Source organism: Cyprinodon variegatus, unplaced genomic scaffold (assembly GCF_000732505.1).
Source record: "Cyprinodon variegatus isolate N-32 unplaced genomic scaffold, C_variegatus-1.0 Scaffold774, whole genome shotgun sequence".
NCBI classification, from domain to species: Eukaryota; Metazoa; Chordata; class Actinopteri; order Cyprinodontiformes; family Cyprinodontidae; genus Cyprinodon; species Cyprinodon variegatus.
In genome coordinates, this window is record NW_015151227.1 from 205,200 (window position 1) to 212,567 (window position 7,368).

Consider the following 7,368-nt stretch of genomic DNA (forward strand, 5'->3'; position numbering starts at 1 on the left):
TTCTCTTCTTATTGTTCATCCTGTCGTAATGGTCAATCAGCTCCAGGTTAAGCAGGTTGTCGCAGAGCTCAGTGATCTCAGCCATTTTCTCCTCATCGTTGGCAATGCCTGGTACAAGGCTGAGGTAGCTGTGGATAATCGAGCCAATTCTTGATGATGTGCTGATTCCTAAAATCCTCTCCCCTCTTGATGCCTTAGGGGGAGGGAAGCCTTCTGCTGAACCTTGTGCTCTGACCTGATCAAAAACACAGGTTTTGATAAGCTTGGTTTTGGCATTTTACCAAAAAAATAAATAATCTAAGTGAACTAATAGTCACATAGTTTATATTTTACCTACATGTTGTGCGACCTGGTCAAAAAGCAGGGACAAAGCTAGAGCGACGACCCCTACGCCTCCGTATGTGACCCTGCAGCAGCCCACCTCTGCAGTGAGGTTCAGGTTGAAGGCTGCCTGCTGTTCGCTGCTCAGGCTCTTCTGCAGGAAGCCGTACTGGTGCTGCAGAGCAGCAGAGGAGTCCAGCGACAGGAAAGTCGTCAGGACCGGATCCAAAGAGATGTCTGGGATGATGTCAGCATCTCGAGCCACTGAGAAGAGCTCCTGGACGGTGGCTGTGGATGGGAGACACAAACTAGGAGCAGTCAGGATCATGGCTGAAGCTTTCTGTCCGAGTGCTGCGAGATGAGGCTTATCTCTGTTTGTTTAAACCAGTCAGGGTGAGGTTATCAACATGCTAAGTTAACAAATTTCTGAACATCTGGTAAATAAGATCCAGGCTTCTGCTTCTGCCCAATAAAAGGTTTCTGGAACATATTTAATCTGCAAGTGGAAGCTAGGAGTGAGTATTTCTTAAAAATGTACAGTACTAAATGGTGCAGTAAGGGTTTGTGATCCAATTGTCATACCAAGCTTATCTTTGTACCTATTAATTGTTTTACGTCTTATTTTTATTCCTCTCAAGAAAAGGAAAGAAAACTCTGTTAATAATACAAAAATTAGTCTGTCAAGCCCTACATCCTCTTTTCCACTCTTCCCCTAAGAGGATGTCAGATGTTTCCCTAAACGCATCACTGGCACAAATGTCATATTGATTTGGGTTTATAATCATTAATTTGGTGCACAATTTCAGATCAATGCAGAGTGATAAAAACACATCCTGCCCTTTAGATTAGACAGACTTCAGCTGCAGACAATCCAAACATCTTTTGTTCCCCATTATGGAACATTAAAGGGATATTCTCTTTTTTATTTTAAAGTCTGTCTCTATGGTAAATAAATGTGGTTCAACCAAAATGGTATACTATACAAAAGTTTTATGTTTAAAGTCTTTGTAATAAAGTGTAAGGGCTAGCACATACACTTTTATTTATTTTAAATAAAAATGGACAGTATTATTCACTTCAGAATCAGAACTTAAGTTAAAACTGACTCAATGGTAGTTAAAACAAACTTTAAAGGTAAAAAAAATTTAATAGGTACAAGGGAAAAATCAGTAATAGTGTTGTTATCAAAGAATATCATTAAAAGACATTTATTAGGCACTAGCTCCTAGATACCGGGACAAAACCAGGGGCTGGGACCATTGCCCCTGTCTTAAACTGCCTATGCCAAGCTGAAATCTCTGCTTTTAAAAGGGTTTGCCAATCTTTTATAGAAAGACAATACGTTTGAACAGTGTTCAGTATTTTTCCTTTGAGCACCACTGTTTGAGACTCATTTCCAGAGGTGCCACTTACTATAACTCTTAAGAAGGTAACCACTGCTTTAAACACTTTTCTGGTATCTCAAAGCCCAATTTCAGAGAACCTTCACACCTATTGATCTGTTTACAGTGCAGTAACTGTTTACAGCATCTTGCTATTACCTTTGGAGCCAGTTAAAATGTAACCTATCTGACAGTTTTTAACCAATCGGACCGTGGTGTCTCTGTAAAGGGCCTTGAGATGACATTAGTTGTGAATTGGCGCTATATAAATAAACAGATTTAGATTGAATTGAAATTATTCTCAGATTTTTGCTCAACTTGCTACTTTTAGTGATGTAAATATACCCTTTAATATGTGTAGTTTATCATATGAGATACATGAACTTACAATAAAATTAGATTTACAATACAATATGACAGTTAGGGATGTTGAAACAAATTTTTACTTTACTACATTAACATTTGAAAACATTTTGGGGAAAAACATATTTATTTCTTCGTAAACGTTCGTACTAACTCGGTCTTTTAGGCCAGTCACAGGACATGTTCGTGCACTTTTGTGACATCATGAACAATACTTTCAGAGACTAAACCAAAATAATGGGAGAAAACACGCGGAATGGGAAAGGGGGAGGTAAATAAATTATCAAAAAGAAAGAAACAGAATTATGGCAAAAAATATGTGATGAAGATGAGAAAGAAAGAAGATTTTATAGCGTTAAAAAAACCGGAAATGGTAAAAAATAAGGAAAAAAGAACAAAAAGGAAAAAAAAAATTAAAACAAAATAAAAAACGGAAAAAACCAACTGAAAGAAGTTTTGTTTGTACTAGGGAAGAGAAATAATGATGTATGTGAGGGTTGTGAAAGAAAATAAAATGTGGATCATGTTTTGATGGATTGCATTAAATATGCAACTGAAAGAGAGAGGATGAGGAAAGTAATCATGGAAAAAGGGAGAGGATGGAGTATTAAAGGAATTTCAGGGACAGATGGAGATAGGGAGGAGAATTTGGTTATTAATAAAGCATTGTTTTTATTTTTACATAACACAAAAATAAAAAATAGAATATAGTAGGTGGAACCATAGAGCTACACACTCATGTACAGTAGGTGGCGGTAGGACCTTTAAGCTGTTTGCAATCCCCCAATCTAACAAAGAACAAGAAGAAGAATCTAACAAGAAGAAGAAGAAGAAAACACGCGAAAATGAAGCCAAACGACTCCAATCGAACAGTTTAACAATTCACATTATTGATAAACATGTTTTGACCGAAAATATAGACTTTTCTCGGGTTAAAACCCACCGATACGTGTTTCTTCCGACGCGTTTACGTCACTGCACGCTTCATCGAAGCGTCACGACGCACAGTAGGTGGTTTCCTGCTTCTAGTCGGGTGAAAACATAACAGGTGAGTGCATTATTGAATTACCTCGGTTTTATGATATTTTAATAACTTTAAGGTAGAATTGCGCCGACTTAAAGTGACCGTTAGAGCGCTCTGAAAGCGACTAAATAAAAGCTAATTCTATTAGCCAGCTAAAGCTGCAGTGTTTTGGGAAAATCTACCACTTATGTACAAATTATTAGATACAGGGCTTATATAAGAGAGATATGGTGCAAAAAAGTACAATTGATCGTTTAAATGTAATTCGATTAACTCAAGTAAAAAAAATAAAGGTTATTAGTAGGTAACTATCGCTGCAAAGTCATACATTTTAGCTGCTCTTGAGTCAAAAAAACACAAGCTAGATTTATTTTTAAGATGTGGACTTTATGATCTCTATCACGTGATAATAAAGTCTTTCAGTGCTCTAACTATTTCCCCAGTGCAATATAGATTTTATTACATCACCTTTTCAGCCGCTTTTAGCAAGCACCTTTTTTAACGATGGTATTTGTCTTTGTTTTGGTGTTTAATTTTATTTTTAGTCGATCTATTGGTGATTTTTATTCATTGTATTTTTATGTTTGCCATTTTAAAGTTGGGAACTGGATATTAGCATTAATATCTAACAGTAAGCTCATTGAAAGGAAAGGACAGAACTTATCAACATTGTCCTTCAACATTAACCTTTAAAAGCCAAACCAATATGCAGCACATGGCAGTATTGATGACATATTATAATAATAAGGTCTTTTTAAAAATTATTTTTATATACTCTAATAATCCCAGAGGGAAATTACTTTTCTGCATTTAACCCATCCCCTTGGGGAGCAGTGGGCTGCCATTGTGCAGCGCCCGGGGAGCAGTGTGGGGTTCAGGGTCTTGCTCAGGGAGCCAGTCTGTGGAAGAGGGGGATCGAAGTCACAACCTCAGGATTCAAAGCCCTATGCCCTAAACACTAGACCGCCACTCCTCCTAACTTTAGTCAGACCACAGTCAACTTTTATATCATGTTCAAAACTCTCCCATATTTGGACATTGCTCCAGCTCCAGCACTGGAAATATGGAAATGTTGTTTTATTGTTCTTAATCTTCTGTGTAATATTATCACACAAACATTAATCCCACATTCCTTCCATTCTCTTGAAGTTTTCTTGTTGTTGATTTTTTTTAAGCTTTATACATAATTTAAGTTGGTTGCAGTTAAACTGTCTGTACTTTTTTTTTTTATCATTTTGATTGGTTAAACAATGAGTTGATGTCATTCATATACAAAACCTCATAATTTACTCTCCTTACATATATATTCTTCATTTTTATTTAAACATAGCTTAAGAATTGAAACCCTAATTACCTTACCAGGTTGAGAGCTGAGTACCTCTACAGTCAGTCCAATGCTTCTCAAACTGCTCATTATGAACACTTTACTTTAAAACTTGTAATTTATACAAATACATATATATTAAGTGCAAAAGAGTTTATCATCCCCTACTATCGCTGCATAGTTATTTAATTTATACTGCTGTCTGTGGGTATAGATGTGGCTTAACACAGAGGTTAGTTAGTTAGTTAGCACCAAATAAAAAAGCTATTTACTTGGTGTGACTCAATCGAACAAGAAACCATGAAAGAAATTATAACATTTGTCCAAAAAAAAGAGGGGCCTCTTAAAAGTTGGCTTTCATGGGTCAATGGTAAACAAAGCAGAAGGCAAGATAAGCAATAAAACAGCTGACTAATAAGGGGATTTTTGCAGAGATTTTAAAAATATTCTCCAGAAGGGAAACAGTGGATAGGTTATTTTGTCATATAGTAACTTTAGTAAATTCCAGCTCGTTCCTAATTCCTCTTAGATTTGTCACTTCCTGAATCACAGCAGGTATTTTAAACTAAAAATGTTTGTTTTGTTTTCAACTTTGAGGAAGTAGTTTTTTTTTTGTTTTTTTTTTAATTGTGCAGTTTTGGTCAATGTTTTCCAATGCCATCTGTATGAATGAGGAAGGAAATGAAGAAAAAACTTCAACAGATCTGCACATCCACCGCTAGGTGTTGTTAAATCAACACCTTTTTTAAAGTCTTTTAAATGGCCTCAGCAGACTTCGGGAATCTGCTGTTTTTTTAAGATGTTCTATTCAATTCAGTTTTAAATTCAGTTTATTTCTATAGCACCAATTCACAACACATGTCATCTCAAGGCACTTTACAGTTCAGTCAGATCATACAGTCAAATTGATTCAAAGTCTTCTATCTAAGGAAACACAGTTGATTGCATCGACTCATTGACTCAAATGCAGTCCCTCACACCAAGCATGCTTGTAGCGACAGTGGAGAGGAAAAACTCCCTTTTAACAGGAAGAAACCTCTAGCAGAACCAGGCATCATGTTCTCAAATGATGTTTAAATAAACTTAAATCATTCCTGTAAATAATTTAAGTTGGGTGCAGCATTGCAAGGATTTCAGCTGGAGTAACAATAAAAGGACTGGTTGGCTCTGGGAAGCAGAAAGGCTCGGCTTATATATATCCCCTTATAAATAGCTAATAAATAGTGTGTTACTATGTTGATTAATCTGTAAAAACTTTATAACTGATTCATAAGTGTTAATTATGCATTCACAATGTTATGCATTCTAAAAATATATATATGTATAATATTGTAAAGATCCTCAGTCATCCAGGTCATAGTCATTTAAAAAAACAGGAAGCTTTTTCAATTCAAAATGTCACATAAAACCTCGAACTCAATGCTATTTCTGATATTTTGAATTGAAAAAGCTTCCTAGATGGGAAGTGAAACGTCTTCTGACTTGGAAACAAAGTCTAGTGGATTGTTTTTTTTAAAAAACTTTTTTGGAATATATATTTGAATATTCTTTTTTTGTTTACAAGGTTAGCTGGAAATGTTGAATATAAGCAACGCTTATAGTGGAACAGCTTAGGCTCACTCTTTGGGAGTCAATTCTGTCTTTAATTCATACATAACAAACAAGAATACATTTAATCTTAAATGATTGTCAGGACACCCAAGGTCACTGTAAAAAAAAGTCTGCCAAACACAAAATACACAATATTAAAAAAAACAGTGGAGATATGCAGATGTGTTTACAGAATAATTAATAACATAGCTAAGAATATTTACTACACAGTAAAATGAGCGACGTTAATGTAACACTTAAAGAGTCAATTTCAACACAGACCCAGGTTACATAAAGTCCTGCCCTGTACAGTGTTAAACTTACACTGATCACAATGTCAGAATTTTACTCTAATTTTTAACTCTAGTAGTAGTTAAATTTAGTTATAGAGTAAAATAAGAATTATTCTGACAATTGTTTACTTAGTTTAACACAAAAATCAATACTAAGTGGAGAAAAATGAACTCTAAAATTCTGACACCGAAATCAGTGTAAGTTTAACACTGTAAAGGGCAGGACCATATGTAAACTGGCTCAGTGTTGAAATTGACTCTTGGTGTTAAAGTACAATTTTATTTATCTCAAGGTGTACAGCCAAAAAACAACCCTCAATATATCCATGTCTTATCAATTTATTACTTTCAGCTCAACAGCAAAATGCCAATAAAAACTTGGCATAGACTAAAAAAACAAAAAACATTTGCATTTTTCTCCTTGGAAAAACAAGAGGATGATTTTTCATATATAGACCATCTTTTAAATCTAAATACAAACCAACCATTGAAATATTGTCAGATGAAAACATTCCACATATTTGTAAAAATAGATTGCAGTGTATAGCTACCAGCTTTAATAAATTTATTAAAGCTGGTAGGAACATTTAAAATGTATTTATAAAAAAAATAGATTGTAAACACAGTTATTTTAATAAGGTTTTCTGACTTATTCCAGATGAAATTCTGAGGGGAAAAAATGTAAAATGGAGGCACTTACCGAGGTTTTCCAGCGAGGAGAAGCAGATAAATGGTGCAGAGAAAATTCTAGACTGTTCCAAGCGTGAGGGCAGAGATTTTCAGAGTCATTTTCACCATAACTCCGAAAGAGTGAACTTTTAAACACTTAACAGATTACACTATCAAAGGTCCTTACCAAACCGGTTTCAACTCGAAATATTTTCACCAACACTCAGTGTTATGGTCAAGACCACCTAACCCGAGACCAAGACTAGAGTGTATCGAGACCGAGACAAGACCAAGACTTTTAGGGTCCGAGACCAAGTCAAGACCAAGACCGAGGGAAGTCGAGACCGAGTCAAGACCAAGACCAGCGCCAGTATGTGACAGTAAAATGTGAAACATGATCAA

The 7,368-nt window shown here is 35.4% G+C and overlaps 1 protein-coding gene across 1 annotated transcript in view; it reads left to right on the top strand.

The window, feature by feature from the left end:
• Window positions 1-2,893: 2,893 nt before the first annotated feature.
• rabgef1 (RAB guanine nucleotide exchange factor (GEF) 1) overlaps window positions 2,894-7,368 on the top strand; it is a 16,898-nt gene continuing 12,423 nt past the window's right edge. Inside the window, exon 1 of the mRNA XM_015396055.1 lies at window positions 2,894-3,114. The gene's annotated coding sequence lies outside the window, so the exon portion shown is untranslated. The remainder of the gene's footprint in view (window positions 3,115-7,368) is intronic.